The following is a 22,008-nucleotide window of genomic DNA, read 5'->3' as shown; positions in this document are numbered from 1 at the left end:
CCCTACGTGTCCCAATATGTAATAAGAACTCAAATTATCTTTGGTAGACATAATTAAAAATTCCAGTTAATGTTGTAATCTCTCTCTCTCTCTCTCTCTCTCTCCCTCCCCCTTTCTCTCTCTCTCTCTCACCTGTTGGTTCAGTTGTATAATTAGTTCAAAATAGGTCATATTCTCAGCTTCAAAACTAAAGAACAATTGCTGTGTTTCCTTGTTGAAGTATTCATTCCTTGGACCTAAATCAGTCGAGTTTAAAGTTGTGGTGACAAAAAGGAAAATACTTGTGAGGGGATTCTTAGAAGTGCTAATAGCAGGAATCACTCTCATTTTCACCTGGTGATTTCTAGACCCAGTAATCTTTACCACAAGACAATCACCACCATGTATTAACTTATGATTTGGAGCATATAGTCCATACTGGAGGATATTATCCAACCTCACAATATGTTGTTAACTTGCTGACACTAACTGAGCCTTCAAAAGTCCATTATAGCATAGTATCAGGCCAGCTCAGTGGATTTCATTAGCATAAGTCCAGTGATGAAGTTTATTTGTTCTACAATGAGTTCCTTGGTAGAGAGCCATTCTCTGTAGAATAGCTTAATGATAAATAAATTTTCCATAAATCAAAAAATGGTGGTTTTGTTAGATGAATTAGTGCTAAGGGAGACAAATACATACCCAGAATAAGTGCCTGTTCCAATGAGAATGTAATGCTTTCTTTTTCATAGTGGAGTGGTGCTGTTTGTCTCCAGGGAGTTATTTTAGAGAATCAGTGTTGATCTCTGCTATTGGCCAACTGGGAACTCAGAAGTAGTAAAGTCTCAGTGAGTAGAAGGCCATGATACTGAGTGAAAGCAAAAACTCCACCCCTGCTGCCATGACTCCTTTGTGCATGAACATACTGCCAAGGATGGAGTCGACTGTGGAAAGAGGCCGAGTGACAGTCAGAAATGAGGTATCTGGGCCATTTGATCATTAAGTTCCTCTTTTGCTGAGACTGCTCATTAGTGAGTATTTATATATGATATAAACATTCTTACTCTCTGTGCCTATTCAGAGGTGTCACATATCTCACCCCCAAACCTGTCTGTCATTAATTTTCTAACAGTGTTCATTCAAAATTTTTGACATCAGACCAAACCATTATCAATGCTCATGAATCTGTGTAGATCTGCATACTGACACATGTCTTTTTCTAAGCAAAATGAAAAATCAGGAGTATTGTTCTAAAGTCTGACTACTGGAAGGATTTCCTTTCATCCTTTAGGTCTACCCCTGAAGTGGGGCTGTAATGTTGCAGCCCTTCATTTTTGGGTCATGCCAGAATATTTTGCAGAATACGATTTCTTCATCTGAATATTTTCTTTATCATTCAACTGGTCACAGTGAAAGTCTCATAAAATGACTGGTGTAGACTGAGAGAGAGGAAATAGAGCTCTAGTGGAGCTACGGGAGTTGGATACATTTGCTGATACTCATACCTCAGGACCTACTCAATCCTGATATCATCTCTACTACTTTTTCCTGATGAAGAAGTATTGTTGTGCTCATTCAACTTCATAGCTTGGAGGTCCGATAACTCCCAGTTCATCATGGGTAGCTCAGAAAACATGGTAAGTTTAGGGCCAGTGATAGATATTTCATCTCTATTTAGCCTCACTGGTAAGCCATACCTATTTTTCAAAAGGGAAATAGTTGTCTACAGTGGATAGCATTACATTGCACTAAAATCTTACAGGTCTTTGCTATATTTCACCTGTAGTGACTGGTCAAAGACTCCATTCAGCATCCATATATGCCACAGACACTTCGAACACCGGTGAATCTTCTGGGTCAGATGACCCATCTTCAGAACAACTTGCAAAGCAGCCTGGAACTATTGCAGAGTTGCCTTGTGCTTTGGGCCCACTCAAAACATGCAGCCTTTCACATTTCTTAGTAAATGAGATTTGGAAGAGCACACTCAAATAAATTAGTTGATGCCCCCAAATTACAAAGAAGCCTCTAGGTCTCTTTCTTCATGGTAGGAGAGGCTTTTTCACCATAAGGGCCAATGCAATGTGCCTAGATGACTGGACTCCTAGAAATTTCAGTCATGTGTGAGATCCCTGAATTTTCATGAGAGTTCTTTCCCATCCTTTGGTCTACTTGTATCATACCAGTGTTTCCATTTCCTACTCACCGGAACATTCCAGTCAATCTGACGTCACTGTTCTAGATGAGCATCATGTTCTGTGGGATGAAGAGGTTATCAGAGTGCTTGAAAAGGAAAAATGACAGACGGATGAAGAGTTGGAAACAAACTAATCCTGGTCATCTTTACAAGCAAGTGAAAAGAAAAAAAAAAACCCATTCACGCATTAGCTCAATTGCTGCATACCAGGTACCAAGGGCTATGTTGATTTATTCTAGTCAAGAGACCACATGTGGAATAGTTGCTGCAACTGGAGTTACCATCTGATTAAATTTATCATAATTCAGTGCATTCACATTTCTAGTGGCTTCTACTTGGCCTTTCCTACTATAATATCCCTCACTTAATGAGTCAGGAAACAGCTTTGAGGACTCTGCCAATTGTTAAATATATCTATTTCAAATTTGCTTTCTGGGACTGAAGAAATTATTGCAGCGTGGCGAATAGAAGGCCTACTGGAGCCACTGTCAGACAGACATGCATCAAAGCTGTATCATCTGGCTTCCATAAAACTCTGTCTGGACCAGTGGACAAGAAGTGGGCTTTTACTTCTCCCAAATTAGATATAATTTAGAGTTAGGGTTCAAAAATTACCTCAGAGTTTGGTGTTTTCCTTTTTTCAATGCATTTACTTTGGTAAATGTCCATAGTCCCCTTGGGGAAGGCTAGGAGGAAAAATTACAAGATAAATTTGGGCCATATAGGAAGTTCACTCCTCAAGGAAACCCAGGCCTCTCTATAAACTGGCTCAAGTCTGGGAATTGGTTTAAGGACTAGGACTCTCTCTGGAGATTATTTAAGTTAGATTTCTGTTTACTATGATAAGAATTGTTCTGATTATTCAAATAATGTACATTTGCAGCCTGCCTTATATTTTACTTTTGTTGTATTATTATTATTTTGAGATGGAGTCTTGCTCTGTCACCCAGGCTGGAGTGCAGTGGCATGATCTCTGCCCACTGCAACCTCCACCACCTGGGTTCAAGAGATTCTCCTTGCCATATATTTTAGAATTAGGATAGCCATAATCAGTAAACCAGTACCAAAGATCATTGCTGTTTAAACTAGTCTGCTTCCTATTATAATAACCATACCTACTTTGACTCTGGCAATTAAGATCTGAAACTTGGCTCTTATTATACTGGGATTGCATTATGCCAAACTGAATTCAGATAACTTATTTTAATAGCAGCATTTCCCACTGTTACTTTTGGCTTCTAGAGAGTAGCTACCACAGAGGACTTCGAGGATGCTGGTATTCCTCTTCCAGTCTAAGTATACTTCCTGTGATATATAATTAGAAGATGAGTAAGTCAGTTATACTTAATAAAGTCATTATAGCATTCAATTTCCCTAAATATTTGATAACTTTTTCTACAGAATACCAAGATAATTCTGATCTCTCAATTTCTGTCTGCATAGACCATCTTTAGTTCTGAGTTTCAGTCAAGCAATTGAATCGACAGAGCCACTCCACACTACTTTAGTTAACACATTAAATGAAATCTGGTGAATTCCACTGTATCATTCAATTTGGCCACTTTTTCTACCTGATTTGAAACTCTTAGAATCCACTATGGTAAATATTCTCCAGGTTTCAGTTACTGTATATTGGTAAAACCTTGCAGTTAGTATGTAAGCTACCCCCTCACAGTTTGTATTTTGTGCTCAATACTCTAGATTTTAATTATATTATATGTTAGGAGTAATGAGAAGAGGAAGATTAAGATTTTCCTGCAAGGCAACTGTCTTGGAAGGATCATTGCATATTATTTGGGCAAAAGGAATCTAATCTCCTTAGATTGCAAGAATGGGATGCTTCTATGGCAAGGGAGTCACAGTGGAATTTGGAGGTTCAGAGTCCCTAGCTTCTCTGGAATGTGCCCAGATGCCCTCATGGCAATTTTCATGGTTCTCACTTTTGTCCAATCAATGTCACTGCTTTAACATCAGAGAATCTGTGGCTGTGAACTCTATGTACATTATAATGTAGCCACCTGAAGCATTGGACTTTGGGTTTGTCTACAAAAATCTCAACCCTTTAGCTATAGGATATAGGACTTTTTGAAGGAAGACAACTGAAGCTTTGTGGTTTATTCCCTATACCTTGAGCTGGGACTTGAAAGCTCATCATTTTTTTTAATTCTTCTTGTTCAAATGGACACAAAGTTGGGAACAGTAAGACACTGGGAACTATTAGAAGAGGAAGTAATGAGGAGGGTAAGGGCTGGTAAAACTAATTATTGAGTACTATGCTCAGTACCTGGGTGACACGATCTCTCATCCCCAAACCTCATTATTTCCTTCCTTCCTTCCTTCCTTCCTTCCTTCCTTCCTTCCTTCCTTCCTTCCTCCCTCCCTCCCTCCCTCCCTCCCTCCCTCTCTCTCTTTCTTTCTTCCTTCCTCTCCTTAAAAGCAACCAACCAATCTCATAATTCTTGTACTCTTTATTTCCACTAAAACTTTAACCTTCCATAGGCACTTGACTCCAAATAGCAAAAAGTGATCTCATGGCTTATCCCTACAGCTGGGGGTGGGGATCCATCCAAAGCAAATTACATGACCAAGAATGAGTGGAAAACAAACTGTTTCATGGGAAATCAGGGTACTGTTGGTGGAAGAGGTAGGAATGAAATCAGACACATAGCCAGTTACCCCGTCTATAGTCAGTCTTTTCTCTCCAAAGTTGAATATAACATATATTATACTGTTACCATTATCTATAAGCTCCTTTTCTGAGGACTACACTAGAATGGTGCAGATTCAAGGCTAGGACAGGGGAAAGAAGTACAAGAACACAGTAGGAGAGACCGTAAGGAGTTTCTTGAATGATTAGAAGAGGCCAAGAAGAAGATGAAACTGTAGGACAGCTAGGCTGGAAGTGAAGACATAGGCTCTGCCTACTTTGCAGTTTTGCTTAGAACTATATCCAATAACAACTGAGCAGATGTCCTCATATCCAGCACTAATTGCCCAGGCTGTAGTGCGGTGGTGCAGTCTTGGCTTTCTGCAACCCCTGCCTCCTGGGTTCAAGCAATTCTCCTCCCTCAGCCTCCCGAGTAGCTGGAATTACAGGCATGCACCACTATGCCTGGCTAATTTTTGTATTTTTAGTAGAGACGGTGTTTCTCCATGTTGGCCAGGCTGGTCTCGAACTCCCGACCTCAAGTGATATGCCCTCCCCAGCCTCCCAAAGTACTAGGGTTACAGGTGCCTGGCCTCAGGACTAATTTTGAAGAATAGATAGAAACTTTTTTTAACACTTAAGAATATTCCAAGATTTGAAAAAGAAATGGTGTTGGGTCAAATATGTTTGAATGAGAACATGCTCTGTCCAGAAATATAAGTGAATTCTTACATTCTGGTATCATTCAAGTAATAATTACTGTTATTCCAGTTATTCAATCATTGTGTTCACTTTTATATTGGAATGGCATTTATGTTACTTTTTGGGGAGGAATCTGTCAGCTTTCTGCTTGTCACACATCACAGTCGCTTCCAGGTTATTGGAATGTGTGATGTTATTTTCCCAATGGTAATATCCTGATGGATGTCATTTAAGATTCTTAAATGTAGGACATATTTCATGGACTTCTCATAACTGAAGTGTATGATTTGGGGTACCTCCTAAAAACTATCCCAGCACTGACAAATTCTAATCAAGCCTCCTGCAACTCCCAAAACTTTGAACAGTTGCTATGAAATTTCAGAATAGAACTTTATCAATTCTTGAGTAGACTTAAGTTGGATGAGCTGGGTGATAGAGGCATCGGGCTTTAACTTCTGTTTTTCTGAAGTTTTACCAGAGGGATTTTTATAATGACTCTGTTTAGCCTCATTTTCATTTGTCAGTGTCAGCATCTTCTGTAGGAGTCTTACATTTACCTTCTATGACCTGCTGGTCATTTAGCAGAGCTAAAAGTATGAGAATACCATTTTAGGCTTTAGTGTCAGTTCTTATCTTCAGGAAACAAACCCTAAATACATGCTCTTAATTGCTAAAATTCCCATCTTGCTTAACTGCCAGACTTTCCTAGATAAAGTCAGTCACATTGTGCAGGTTTTTAAAAGAAACAGCTCTAGACATTTCAAACTGTCTTTGCAGCTTAATGTCATATCTTTATATTGTGGACAATTGTTAAGGGACTTGAACATTAGGTCAAGGGGTTTGTATTTAATTTGGTATGCAATGGAACAAAGACATCATAAAATGTTGTAATGATAACAGTATACTAAATATAATTTCATCACTTCGGTGGTTGAGAAATCCCTTGGAACTTTAAACAGACTTCTATTTGTTCATCAATAAGCTTTCCCTTCTTTTCCTTTGTTAATGGAATTTTCAGTAAGCCATTTGACCAATCAGTCTCCATCGTATTTAAATGTGGCCATGTGGATTATTTCTTACCAAGATTTGTCATTTAAAGGGAGAGAGCGTTCTCTCTTTTGGCCTCCTCCTTCATTCGGCTGCTACCTGGGATGTAGACAGAATATGAATGTATCTTTGAATCTGTAGATGCTCCAGGGATGAGAGAGGAACAAAAAGAAAAATGGAAATTTCCTGGGCTACTTGCAATATGCCTATTACAGGAGAAAAAAAAATTTATTTCACATTTGAGCCTTTTATTTTTGAGATGGAGTCTTAGTCTTGTCATCCAGGCTGGATGGAGTGCAGTGGTGCCATCTCGGTTCACTGCAATCTCCATCTCCCGGGTTCAAGTGATTCTCCTGCCTCAACCTTCCAATTAGCTGGAATTACAGGTGGCTGCCTCCACTGTTGGCTAAATTTTGTATTTTTAGTAGAAATGAGGTTTCACCATGTTGGCCATGCTAGTCTGGAACTCCTGACCTCAGGTCATCTGTCCACCTCAGCCTCCCAAAGTGCTGAGATTACAGGTGTGAGGCATTGTGCCTGGCTACATCCGGGCCGTTTTTAAATTTAGTTACTAGTAATAGCAGATCAACCCATACTATAGTGCAATCTGGTTTTATACATGTAATTAACTATTCTTTAGGATAGAATATTCCCATGAAGAATAATACAAAATATAAATATGATAGATTTAGTACCAAGAAGTTACCTCTAATGGTAATGCCTCTTTCTTTGTATGGTAATGACAACCTCAGATATGGTGAATATTATTTCCCTTTGCGTTATTTTCCAAAGTTCATTCAGTCTTATACGACCTTCATTATACTTATTAGATCCATGTCTGCTTTTAATATTATTGATTTAATATTGTTTAAAAACTGACTTTAGATAACTATTTTTGTTGTTGTTGTTTTAGAGACAGAGTCTCACTCTGTTGTCCAGTTTGGAATGCAGTGGCATGATCAAAGTTCACTGAAGACTCAAACTCCGGGGCCGGGCGCGGTGGCTCACGCCTGTAATCCCAGCACTTTGGGAGGCCGAGGTGGGTGGATCACGAGGTCAAGAGATGGAGACCATCCTGGTCAACATGGTGAAACCCCGTCTCTACTAAAAGTACAAAAAATTAGCTGGGCATGGTGGCGTGTGCCTGTAATCCCAGCTACTCAGGAGGCTGAGGCAGGAGAATTGCCTGAACCCAGGAGGCGGAGGTTGTAGTGAGCCGAGATCGCGCCATTGCACTCCAGCCTGGGTAACAAGAGCGAAAAAACTCAGTCTCAAAAAAAAAAAAAAAAAAAAAAAAAAAAGACTCAAACTCCAGGGCTCAAGTGATTCTCTCACCTCAGCCTCATAAGTAGCTGAGACTACAAGCATATGCCACACTGTTCAGCTAATTTTTAAATTTTTGTAGAGACAGGGTCATGCTATGTTGCCCCGGATGGTGTTGAACTCCTGGCCTCAAGTGATTCTCTGGTCTTGGCTCCCCAAAGTGCTGGGATTACAGGTGTGAGCCACCTCCCTGGCCCAATATAACTAATTTAAATAACTTATATGACTTGGATTAGACATTATTTATAAAAATCAATGTGTTGAAATCACACAATAATTAAAACAAACTGTTATTGCCAGCCAAAGACCTTGGACCTGAGGCTTTATTTCTATCTATTTGAAGAGATCAGTTAGATTTAGAGACATATTAGGTCGAGTGTGGTGGCTCACGTCCGTAAGCCCAATCCTCTGGGAGGCCGACGTGGGTGGATCATTTGAGGTAAGGAGTTCGAGACCAGCCTGGCCAACATGGTGAAACCCCATCTTTACTAAAAATACAAAAAAGATTTGCTGGGTGTGGCGGTGTACATCTGTAATCACAGCTACTCAGGACACTGGGGCAGGAGAATCATTTGAACCTGGAAGACAGAGTTTGCAGTGAGCCAAGATTGCACCACTGCACTCCAGCCTGAGTGACAGAGTTAGACACTGTCTCAAGAAAAAAAAAAAGAGAGAAAGATTTAGAGGCATATTTAAGACATGCTAGCAAGAAGTTGAAACTTTCTTTTTGATGGAATCAATTGAAAGATAATTAAAAGGGAAAGTCTTTATATCTGTTTGATTAAATTTTATGTAATGTTTCATGAAACCTAAAATCATTCAGGACTACACATTGTACACTTCAGAAAATGCTATTGATTCTTTTTTTTCATAAACAAATAAGAGACAGTAATGATCGGAAAAATGGTGGAGATGGACATGTCAGTTGTATTACAGCTCTAGCATGTAGTATTGTTTTATTCTCTTCCTACATAATCCATCACTCTGAAAGTAAATGGGAAGGTAGTCAACTACCTAAACATTAGCAGCCCTTGCTACTTCTTGTATTTTCTCAAATTTTTGCTTTTGAACTAGACATTACATAATTTTAATAAGTAACTTCAGCTAACCAATTTGTGATCCCCAGAGTAAAATCCCAACATCACTGTGGTATAAACGTGAAATGAATATCAGGAGCAAACTGGCTAAGCATGAATGGACATTTAACCTTGTCCATGAAAATAATGAGCGTCATTAAAGAGCAAGATGAAAAGAGAGTGGGTCATTTTACAAGCAAATACAGATTTGTTTAATTTGAATGGTTTCTGATTACAGAGCACTTTCCAAGCCTTTGAGTAATTCTTGTTTGGAAACTGCGAGAATACAATGAGGTGCTGCTGCTGAAATGGCCTGTAAATGTGATGCCTACAAAAGTGGAGGCATAAGAGTGCTTTCTGTAAAAAGGAATGTGGTGTGGGCAGATGTTATACGAGCCTCCCAACAGGGCTTCTCTTACACACAGTGTTACCAAAAAAGGTCTGATAATTTTATTGGCATAGATTTGTCATTAACAGGAAACTTGAGCATGTTTTGAAGCATTTCAACATCCGTAATACATCTTATGAACGTTTCTGCTTGTAATTTAAAGTTTTGCATTCACGAAACAGTCTTTTTTCATAGTGCTTACCAAAGTGTGAGTTTCATTTGTTAAGGTTCTTCATCTAGCACTTTATATTATGCATCCCTCACAGAAGAAATAGTAAACATTTTTCTTTTCTGTTTTCATTTAGATTTCATCTGGATTTGGAAAACACCATGATTTAAAGATTATCCTATGTTTCAGATAGCTATGTATGCACAGTAATCTATTTCCCTGTGTTCCTGGGCTCACAGATAGACCTCACTGCTCACCCTTAAGTGATATTATGTCACTGAGGCCTAGTAAATGGAATGCAAGGGTTATATGCCACTTTCATTCTGGTCTAAACCTGTCCAACCCACAGCCCACAGGCTGCATGTAGACCAGGACAGCCTTGAATGTATCTTGAACACAAATTTGTGAACTCCCTTGAAACATTACGAGATTTTTTTTGTGATTATTTTTTCTTTTTCGGTTCATCAGCTAATGTTAGTGTATTTTATGTTTGCTTCAAGACAATTCTTCTTCTACCAATGTGGCCCAGGGAAGCTAAAAGATTGGACAACATGGTCTAGCCCATAAGGGCAACTGCATGATCTTCCCCATTGTCTCTCTTCCTCTGTCAACCTTCTAGTGTCATAGAATTCAGCTGAGGACTGTGAGCTCTGAGGAGATGGTGGGACTGCAGAACATAAACAGCTCCCCTTCCTCTCACTGACTGGACTTCATGTGAGCAAGAAATAAACTTCTATTGTGTTAATCCACTGATATTTTGAGGGAGTCCCTAAACAAATGCAGCTTGATATGATCAAAAGTATCCGGTTACAGATGATAGTAGTAAAGGGCCGAAACAGAACCCGAGATTGTCTAAACCAGGCATTTACCTGTCATCTGCATGAGCCCATGCAACACATCACCACCTTCCCGCAATACACGACAAGCAGGAGGGAGAGTGATGCCCTTTCCACCCTTTTCTCCAGGACTTTAGCATCAACATCTCTACAGGCTGAACTCTCCAAACTTAAAGAAAAAAGACACATGCCTCTTAATAAAAATTGTCCAAAATGTGTTCTACAGATGAAAAACCTGAGGCTCAGAGAGTTCAAATGATTTGTACAAGATCATTGATTTACTTAATCACTAAATCAGGACTATAGCCAAGTACCCTAACCTGTAGTCCTGGTAATTCATATTTACAGGTCATTAAAAGCAGCTCTGTTCTGAAGTACATTGGGATAATTATCAGGTATAAAGTTCTGAATTGCAGCCAAGTGAATATCTGTGGCAGATTAAAAAGGAGTAAGTCCTATTGACTTCTACTCTCCAAGTTTTCCCTTTCTGTTTCTCCTGCTCTCTGTTCACTCTATAGTGCATTCCTCTTCTCAGTGACAGTATTAGTGAAAATCCTTAGGATTTCATCAATTTACTTTTTTTTTCAGTGACACTTCTTGGAAGTTTGAAGCCATATACCAACGCCCCAGAATATTCTGTTTTTCTCTTTGTTTTAAATAAATGTATTTTTTTATTGTTGTTTTTTTTAATTTGCACTTGGGAGCAGGAAGTGTTGCAATCCAGTTTTGCTTTACCATCTTTTTTTTTCTTTTTTGAGACCAAGCCTCATTCTTTTGCTCAGACTGGAGTGCAGTGGCATGATCTTGGCTCACTGCCACCTCCGCCTTTCAGGTTCAAATGATTCTTGTGCCTCAGCGTCCCAAGTATGTGGGACTACAGGCATGAGCCACTACGCCAGCTAATTGTTATATTTTTAGTAGAGATGGGGTTTCACCATGTTGGCCAGGCTAGTCTTGAACTCCTGACCTCAACTGATCCACCTGCCTTGGCCTCCCAAAGTGCTGAGATTACAGGCGTCAGCCACCATGCCCGGCCTACTTATCATCTTTAAAAAGGCTTTTTGCAAACCCCCTTTGAACTACAATGATCAATGAACAGATTTAAAAGAAAATAATACAGATAATAAAGTGATTCAAAACTTTGACAGCTAAGAAACACTTAAAAGTTTAATTTAATGTGAGATACCATTCAGCCATAAAAAGAATAAAATGCTGTCATTTGCATCAACATGAATGAGCCTATATAACACAATATTAAGTGAATTAAATGAGGCACAGAAAGATAAATACCATATGTTCTTGCTTATATGTGGGAGCTAAAAACTTGAGCTCATAGAAGAAAATAGTAGAATTATGATTATTAGAGGCTGGGAAGCATGTAGGGAGGGAAAGACAGGAAGAGGTTGATTAAAAAATATAAAGTTACAGCTAGATAGGAGGAATAGTTCTAGAGTTCTATAGCACTGTGGGGTGAATATGGTTAATAATAATTTAGTGTATATTTTCAAACAGCCAAAAGAAAGGATTTTGAATGCTCATAACATTAAGAAATGATAAATGTTTGAGATGATGGATATGCTGATTGCCCTGATTTGATCCTTACACATTACATACATGTATTGAAATATCATTCTCTATCCCATAAATATGTATACTCATGTATCAAATAAAAATAAAAGAAAAAATATGAGTGTTTAAAAAAATTATAACAAGAAAAATTTGGTCTGTATTTACAGAAGACTCAGTCATACAATCAGCAATTATTAAAGGCTTTCTTATTTAACAGGCTATTTTATTGTTTTTGATGACGAACATAATGATAATAATGATGACGGCTAACATTACTGACCCAGGCACTGTTCAGAGTATATAACATAAATGAACTCAGGAAATGTGCCAAGAACCATATTGAGTATGCAACATGAAAAACAATTCAAACCTCAAAACAAACCTACGAGGTAAATACTATTATTATCGTGATTCTGTTGATAAAGTGAGGAACACAAAGGTTTAGTAAATTGCTCAAGATGTCACAATGGCTTTTTCTTTTAAAGCAATGAATAGTTTTAGTGCACATGATCCCAGAGAGAGGAGAAATATCAGTGGCTTGAGATCACAGGGGAACAAATTTCAGATTGATACAGTGAAGAAACTTTGGATGTAAAAGCATTTCTGCTTAGGGGACTTTGCCCTTATTTTCCATCTTCTTGAAACTTGCTTTTCCTGTAATGTCAGTGGAAAGTACTGCATGAGTCTCGCTTCTCCATGGGGATTTTCCAGATTTTGCCAATATTATTTTCATCTCATCCACACCCATTCTCTCTTTACACTATTGAACTATTAAAGAATTCATAAAAGCAAGTGTGGTTTTATAATTATTTGGATTTGTTTCTTGTCTGCTGCATTTAATCTACCTAAATGCCTAATACAGATTCTTAAACAAAGAATGGATGGTAGCAATTTTGATTGAATTAAAGAATATATTTCAAAAAGGCATTTATTCTTTACCAACCATTTACGTAGTTTGCCTTTGCACAGTTTCCGACTAATAGAAATTAAGTTTACTGATAGCTTCACTATGTATTCTAAAGTATGTTTTATTCAATGATTATATTTCCACTTCTCTAAAAATTTATTCTTTAGAAATTCCACAGGACAAATGGATTCATAATGATCATAAAATCTGTAGGGGTATAATCATCGAATTTTTTAAAATGTGAAGCCTTATAGTGTTGGCATTATATGGAGTGAAAATAAATGTTTGATAATATTGCAACCCTTAGTTTTTGGTGTTCCAATAGGTTTCAAATCTCATCTTTGCTTAAATTTACCAGATTTTAACATTCGTTACAAGAATATATAAAAAGAAACCAACTTGAATATGTTTCTAGCAACTCAAGCCTTAATAAATGGTCTTTCATTATTTAATAAATAACTATGCTGAAACCATTTATCTGAACTAGCAACCACATGCTAAATTGAATTATTACAAGTTGTGTGGGCAGTATTTAAGAATTTATATGTACTATAATTTAAATTCTTACAAACATGTTTTGTAAGCAATGCACTTCACCATGATTTTGCTTTCTAATTAGTATGCCATTTGATAGCAATGGGCAAAAAAGGAACTTTTATAATTGATTATCTTACTTTTGCTTTCATCACTAAAAGCATTGACTATATATGTTAACAATCCAACTTACACATTGTTCTTTGTTTTATATTCAACAGTAATACTACACCCCGCCTTCCTCATTGCCACTCATTCTTATGCTTCTCCCTTGACTCCCAGGCAGAACAATTTGGCTGGGTTACCCCTGAGTATTTCAAACTCAGGGCACTGGATATTATTCTTAGACATTTCCTTCTTTCTTCTTCTTCTCTCTCCTCCTCTTCCTCCTCCTCTCCTTTTCTACCCTTACTCCTTTTCATTTTTTTCATTCTCCAACTTCTTCTCTCCTTTTTTTCCTTCTTTTTGGTCCTCCTTTTGCAAAGGAGAGAATTCAATTGATGCCTCAAATGTTCAGCCAAGTTGCTGCAAATTTTTCTACATCTAATTTTAAAATGATCCTTTCATTTTGTTCTATACTTTGTGTATCTCCTATATTAAGGCAGGAAAAATTGGAATTAGAGGAAAACAAGAATGAAAAGAAGTGGAAGGAAAAATATTAAAAGTTGGAAGAAAAATACAGAAAATTTGGAGTGAGGTTACAAGGAAAAGAAAAGGTGTTTTTAAAATGAGATCCAAGAGCTCTGATAAAATATAGGTAGAAGTATCAGAATATGGTAATTAACTTCCCCATCCCACTCCCAGTCTTTATAGATGCTCTTTTAATATCTTAAGCTCAGTCACATTCAGTTTTCTTTGTCTGACTTTATTTCATAAAATTAAAAACATTTAAGACATTCTGACAAATAAAAACTAAAAAATAACAAAACCAGATTGTCATCTTCCAAAAGCTCTCTAAATCCAAGTGTGCTATAACCAACCTCTCCCATGCTGACCTGGTGCCTACCCCTCCAGCCCCTGCGGCACTGTGCACAGTTGGCTCAGGAGATACAGTATCAACTTAATTTTCTTTTCAGTCTTTTACTGTATTTTATGTCTTTTAAAAAAAGTCTCAACTACATATTGTGATTGCTCACAGCTTTATAAGATAGAATTTAATATTCTTTTTTGATATGACCACACATCTAATATTTGCGCTCCTCTGCTCCCTATATTTTTTCTTAATATAAGTCCCTATTTCTTCAGATTTCTTTGTGGTTCAAAGTTGGTTAATCACTTTAAATTAGTAGCGTGTCTGCCTGCCATTCTACTCCCCTGTCCCTCACCCCATGACTACATAATCCTTCTTTTTTCTTTCTTACCTTCCTTTCTCATATGATTTGGATATTTGTCTCTTCCAAATCTTATGTTGAAAAGTAATCCCCGATGCTGGATTACTTTTGCCTTTGCCTTCCGCTGTAATTGTAAGCTTCCTGAGGCTCTATCAGAAGCCAGTGCTGGCACATACTTGTACTGTCTGCAGAACCATAAGCCAATTAAATCTCTTTTCTTTATAAATCACCTAGACTTAGGCATTTATTCGGAGCAACATGAGAAATAACCTAATACACCTCCTTTGAATGATTTTTTTTTCTTTCACACTAGAGAGCTTCCCAGTTCCTCAGCACAAAGGAAGTAGGTGTTATTTCCTGAGGGAGAGACTACATCAGCTTCTAGTGTTTACGCATCAAGACCTTAAACTGTATAAATACAAGCTGTGCTCTATGTAAATACAAGGACCTTTTTACGCTCTTAGAGTTGTTTAACTGAACGATTGACTGAAATATACTTTTCAGAGGGGAATGAATACTTTACTTGTGATCCTGATCTTAGCTTATAATAATTTCTCTCTCTGATCCCCATCCTTCCCCCATAATAGTTAGGAAAAGAGGACCAGGGAGTATTTTGTTACACTAAGAATGCAAATATGGGAAATAATTGATAAAGCAAATGTCTGAAATATTAATAATGAGGATATCTGTAACTGACGCAACATTTAAAGAGGTGATCCATGATGGTTGAGTGAGCCATAGTAGCAATATTAGGAAATGCTATTGTATTATAATATTACTGCTAAAATTTGAAAAAGCAAATGTTAGCTGGAGAATAAAACTTAAACACCAGAGCAGAAGCTGGTTTCAGTTTTCGCATATAAAATATTTATGTTTTAGTAAAAACAAATCCTTATCTGCCCTTTCCTGTCACCTTCCCTGTCTCCATGAGGCTGTTGTTTTTAAATTAGCCTTTCTTCTAAGAATGAAAGCAGGAACACCCTACAAACAGCTTTCTTTTCTTATATGGTTTGTCTTCATAAATGATTGGCTCTGCAGGACACTAAGATTCGTGGATATTACCTGTTTCATGCAAATCAACTTGTAACCTGGGCAACAGTGTGGGGGGCTTGGGCTACAATATTACAGGGTGAACAATGACATTCAATGTCTCATTCCCCTCAACCAGAGACAGTGAGTGTTCTGTCACTCCTCTGGCAGACATCAGCTAGACTGTGAGGAAAACAGCCTGGGAAAATAGATTGTAATTCCACACGGATATGTTCAATCACGATTTAACCTGCTTTTCAAATCATGAACATTGAGGATCTGAGGTTTGTATCTCCTGGTAGGGGAAGAGGAGGCTAGAATAGGTAGGCAAAGCCAGGTAGCTTTTGGTTAGGATAGGCTAGAGGCAGAAAGTTATGGAGAAACACAGGTTTTTTTTAGAAATCAAAGAAGACTGAAATATATAGGCCAGTTTATTTTTTACAGAAACCATGTGTTCAGGAATAACCTAGAACCTAGAATAAATTCTCCTTCTGTAGAGTAGCTGATTGTGTTTTCAAGAGAGACATGAAAACATTCAAATGACTAAAAATTAATAGGAAAGGATGTGGGGCATTAGAGAGCCTGGGAATTAAAACTGGTCAAGAGAGCTTTCTTTTCATATATTTTTTCTCTGTTTCTTCAAGTTCTTCCCCCACCTTCTAATTATGTAAGTAATCAGCATTTATTGTTGAAAAATTGGAAAATAGAGAAATGGCAAGATAAACAAAAATCAGTTGCGAACTACCATTAAGACAACCAATAATATCATCAACATTTTGTTGTATTTTCTTATTAATCTTTCTTCTTTGGGTTTATATCTCAAAATGTAGCTTAGGTTTAGTTTGTATCCACATTATACATGCAGAAGGCTTTAAAAGAACAAGAGTTCTGCAAAATTTATTAAGAGAAATGGTACTCTCAAGTTTTAATAGATTCTCTTGATATTAACCTAATTACTCTAAGTATCATGCTTTTTTTTTTTTTTTTTTTGCCTTTAAAGACATTTTTGTTATGGCTCATGCCCATAATCCCGGCATTTTGGAAGGCTGAGTGGGGCAGATCACTTGAGTTCAGGAGTTCATGACCAGCCTGGGCAAAATGGTGAGACTCCTCTCTATTGAAAAAGAAAAAGAGAAAAACCCCACAAAAATAGCCCAGCATAGTGGTGGAAAAAACAAAAACAAAACCCACAAAAATAGCCCGGCATGGTGGTGCATGCCTGTGGTCCCAGCTACTTGGGAATCTGATGTGGGAGGATTGCTTGAGTCAGGGACTAGTAGGGTGGTCAGAGGTTGCAGTAGGCTGAGATCATACCACCGCACTCCAGCCTGTGACAGAGTGAGACCCTGTCTCAAAAAAAAATAAATAAATAAAGATAAATTTTGGGCATTATCCTTTGATTAGAGAAAGATGAAGATTTGGCTATTGCTATAGTAGTTTTTAAAAAGGTAATATTACGACTGTCATGCAAACAAAAATGAACACATGCCAAAATCAGTGAATTGAAACAACTACTCACTTTTTCTCATGATTCTGTGGGTTGGCTGGGCAGCCTCTGAGCTGCAAGAGTACAAGAGCAGAGGCTGACAGGCTTGGTAGATCAACTCTCATTCCACCATCAGTCCACTTGTTGAAGCACTCAAGCTATATCAGATTCAAGGGAGTGAAGAAATGATGGTTGATGGGAGAATCAGCAACATACTCTGGCAGAGTGTGTGACCACAAAAATACAATTTCTTAGGGTCATATTTACTGCAAAGTTATTTTTAATTTTTGTTTCTACTTAGATCCTATTTACTGTGTTCTTGTTTCTTTGCTTTTCCTGTTAAAAGCTTTCTTCAAATATCTGGAGATCCTTCAAATACCTGGAGATACTGTTTAATGGTATGAAAAGATATAGCATTAGAAGGCTGATTGGAAGCTCTGGGCACAGTTTGGGGCTTGTTAAAGGTGGGATTAGCTGCAGAGCTGTCTGGCTGGGCCATTTGCTTTTGTCAAATTCTTCAGGAAATCTCTTGTCTGGAAGGCATAAACTTGGCTGCTAGGATTCTCTACGCTGAGTCCTGATAGAGGCAGATTTTAGTACGGTACTCTGTCTCAGCTATGCCAGTGTCCTCCATTTCAGTAACCCTCTGTTTGATCCTCTCTAGAGAATAAACCTCCAGGTTCTGCCAGAGGAGGCAGGGGAACTGTGGATTCTATTGCTTAAATAGACTTTAGAAAAACCTCTTGCTCTGACTTCACCTTCACTCCCAGAGGTGCCTGGTTCTTCATTTCTTTCATGAGTATGAAAAACTGGTTTCTTGGCTTTTCATATTGCCAGTTTAGGATTCGACTTTCTTGATAATGCTAAGTCAATTACCAAACATCTGCTTCCCAGCTTCCAAACTCTTGGTTTTGTTTTCTTTTCTTTCTTCCTCTTTGTTTGTGTAGGCTTATGCTCCTCACCTCCACCCTGCCACCTTTGTTATCATTTTTAGTGTGGTTTTAGGAGGAAGCAGTGACTGCTATCACATTCAATTTCAGCCAGAACTTTCCACTTTATGCATATTACACATACATATTAGCTACAAATTTATTGTGTATGTTTATTTTTTCAAATTTTGTTTCTGCAGAGACTAGGTCATGTGAGATGCTTGCAGTTACAGCTCTTCAGAAAACTGCAGTATTGCCATATCTATAGCTTCCATTGAAGAATCTGTAGGTCACAGGATGCCATGTTTTGTGCCATTACCCGGGCCCCACATGATTGAAGCAGAGATGAGCATCCAGTTCAAAGGAATGAATTCTGTGGGTTAAGTCATTGCCTTTGAAGTGGCCACACACAAGTGTCCTGGCCTGTTTGGATTATTCTATGTTGAATGATGACTGCTATTTTTCTAAGGAAGTTGATATTAGACACACACATAGAAAGAAAAAGCAATCTACTATTAGTAAAAACAAGAGCATTATAATTAGAAATTAGCTGAATCAACATTATAGTGAAACACTGGAGTAGGGAATAAGGGATGCCTGTCTCTGAATAGAAATGAAAAACATTGAGTTGGTAAGATTTCTATCTACTAACCTTCCAGTGTTCTGTGAAGTACTATAGGGTGTCTATACTGTTCACTATTTTATTTACTTTCCTGTAATTTGATCCAATAAGCCAAGACTAATTAGCATGAGCTAAACATAGCTCTGTTCCTTGTGCACTGAATATAATGAAGTTCCTATAACACTGAGTAATGGTGACTCCATTGCCACTAATACTTTGCTTATGATGATCCTGGAAGAAGGGATATGAAATTATCAGTCTTGTCTTTCATGGGGGTGATGGTTAACATTATGTGTCCACTTGACTGGATTGAGGAATGCCCAGATGGCTGGTAAAGTATTATCTCTGGATGTGTCTGTGAGGCTGTAGACAGAGGAGACTGACATTTGAGTTGGTGGACTGGAAGAGACAGCAAGACCCACCCTTAATGTCAGTGAGCACCATCCAATCGGTTGCCAGCATGGTTAGAATAGAACAGGCAGAAGAAGGGGATAACTTTGCTTGCTGAGACTTCTGGCTCTCTTCCTTCTTCCTGGGCTGGTCACTTCCTTTCACTCCTCCTATGCTTGGACATTAGACTCCAGGTTCTTAAGTCTTTGCACTCTTGGACTTGCATGAGTGGCTTCCCTAGAGCACTCAGGCCTTTGGCTGAAGACCGAAGGCTGCACTGTTGGCTGCAGTTGATTTTACTCTTAATTATATGCAGACACACACACAAAATCACTTTCAAATATAAATACATATCCCCTTCTTCAAATTCCTCATAATATCAAACATGTCTGAAATGAGGAATAATTGATCAGAAGACAGTGAGTAACTGTATAGTTCTCAAAGGAATAATATAAATTATATCTTTAATTAAAATGTAAATTAACTGGGAAAATATTTGCTACAGATAGAATAGAAAAATGTTTAATATCTTAATATACAAAGAACACTTCAAAATCAATAATAGAACATTAATACCCAAATAGAACAGTAAACTAAGATCATGAACAGGCAATTTGAACTTACATAATTAGTAAGCAAACAGTTTTTAAAGACCACATTCATTTTGCACTAGTAACGAAAGAAATCCTAAATAAGTATTAGCAAGATACTATATTTCATCTATCAAAATAGAGAATACATTTAAAAAGATAATACCCCATTGGGGAAGAATTGGTGAAACAGACGCTTTCATATACTGCTTATTAAATTATAAATTGGCATAATCTTTCTAGAAGGCAAATTGGCAGGAGAGATAAATAATCTTAATGAAATTGTTGCCTTTTAACCTTTCGATGTTACTTCTATGAATTTAGCCTAAAGGACAATTGGAAATGCACACAAAGATTTATGCAAAACTTGTTTATTTTAACACTATTAATAAAAGTGAAAAATAGAAAAAGAACCTAAATAGCAACAATCAGAAGAAAAGTTAAATAAAACTATGATAGTTCATATGAGGAATTATTATGCTTTTGTAGCATAATGAACAGGATTGCTGAAAATAGTCCTGGAGAGTCACTCTGGGTTGTCTAGACAAGTAACCAGCTGGTACCTGGGATTTCTGTTCTCCCAGAAGGAGAGGCTGTTCCCAAGCTCACATCCCCACAGACTGGATAGTGCGTTCTTTCTCTGGCAGTCAGAACTGCAAATTCCCGTGGTCTTCAGGTCTCAAGGTGCCTGGCTGATGTTCTCAGACAATGCCTGTGAATGGCTGGCATGCAGCTTATGTTCACACCAAGAGCCTGCTTTCTTATCTTTTTTGTAGAAAAAAACAAAAATCAAAAAACAAGAACTTCTATGAAGGTATGCTTCATTGGAATGCACACTTATCTTAGTATACCAGACCCAGCAGGAGTCCTTGAGGAATGATGGGAGGATTGGGTGCCCTGCTCCTTCTCTCCTCTTACTGATCCATAGCCTATGTAAGTTTCCCTTCTCTTAAAGAGAAAAACAAAAAGCCTATTTCTTCCCTATATGCTGTGATTTTGTGAAATTTATCCTGAAACTTGGTTAATGTTGGGGATGGGAGAGGGTACAAGAAGAACCTTATTTTGTGCAATTAGTGGTTATCAAAAATCATAGTTCTTAGCATTTTAATGGTATTAGAAAGTACCTCATTATGTAGAAAAAAGCAAATGAAACTCTATAACTTTATATTTGATATAAATGTTTTTTTAAAAAGGTAAAAGTACAGTACATTTATCAATTTTCTACTTACCAATATTAAAGTCATGGTGAAAGGATATTAGGCAAAAAGGCTTCGAGTAGAGATTTTAATGGGGAACATTATATTTTGTCACCAGAATTTCTAAAGTCATAGCCATTTTCTAAATAAACTCAAATAAAATAAACACAATATAACTAGATTTTCTGATTTTTCTTATTAAAAATGTAATTAGAGTAATTAAATTTTTTAAAGGTAAGCAACACAAAAATGTTCTGGGTAGAAGTACAATTTTGTTTATCCCTCTAGCTAATTGCATTCTACAGTACATTTTTTCTAGCTGTAAAAGCCAACAAAAAATAAAATGCTCCAACTTTTTCTTACTAGCTCTCTCTAACACTCACATACTTTCTGAAGGGACCAAGAGCCAAAATAATTTAGTTTTGGCAACTTGCACTTACTAGAGATTGAGTGGTGGGTTGAGGCTGGATGGAACAGCAGGTTAGTTATCATGACAACCTGAGAGAAGTCAACAAAGAAGGAAGTTTGGAAGAGATGAATGACTATGACTCCTGAGTCATAGGTTTGTGACCACATTCCAATTCCGATTCTAAAGTGTCACTAGATATGTGTAGATGTGTAAATGTCTCAGATTCCTAAATGGTTGGGTGGGAGGATTGTGGTTTGCTGGCTGGAGTAGGTGAAGAGCTTTTAGAATGGCACATTGGTAGCACCTTACAAAGAGTGACCCTTTTCTTACATATAAATAAGCATTAGTACCGCTTGGGCCTTGCTGCAGGAAGTCTTGCTAAGCATCAAGGCTAACTCCATGTTTTTCTCTGAGATAGGACCTTTTCCCTAGTTGGCAGTATTAGATCCATTAAGGGTTTCATTTCTTCGTGATTTTATAAAATTGTTATTTTTTTAAGTTTTTTTTTCTTATTTTAATTATATTTTAAGTTCTGGGGTACATGTGCAGACAGTGCAGGATTGTTACATAGGTCTACACATGCCATGGGGATTGGCTGCATCCATTCCTATAAAATTATTTTTTAATTGTGGGAAGAGCAAAGGCATATATA

The 22,008-nt window shown here is 37.6% G+C and overlaps 1 long non-coding RNA gene across 2 annotated transcripts; it reads right to left on the bottom strand.

Moving 5' to 3' along the window:
• Positions 1-135: 135 nt before the first annotated feature.
• On the bottom strand, positions 136-21,437 carry LOC144578291 (uncharacterized). 2 transcript variants are annotated; one of them, XR_013523787.1, is made up of 3 exons: positions 21,388-21,437; positions 17,254-17,378; positions 136-2,235 (listed from the first exon to the last, which is right to left on the bottom strand). It is a non-coding gene; the product is annotated as an uncharacterized LOC144578291 (long non-coding RNA). The 2 variants fall into 2 exon arrangements; XR_013523786.1 differs by lacking the exon at positions 136-2,235 and adding an exon at positions 2,792-2,862.
• Positions 21,438-22,008: the final 571 nt, after the last annotated feature.

The sequence above is a fragment of the Callithrix jacchus genome, chromosome 11 (assembly GCF_049354715.1).
Source record: "Callithrix jacchus isolate 240 chromosome 11, calJac240_pri, whole genome shotgun sequence".
Lineage (NCBI taxonomy): Eukaryota > Metazoa > Chordata > Mammalia > Primates > Cebidae > Callithrix > Callithrix jacchus.
The sequence above is the reverse complement of the archived record's forward strand: the minus strand, read 5'-3'. Positions and strand labels throughout refer to the sequence as shown.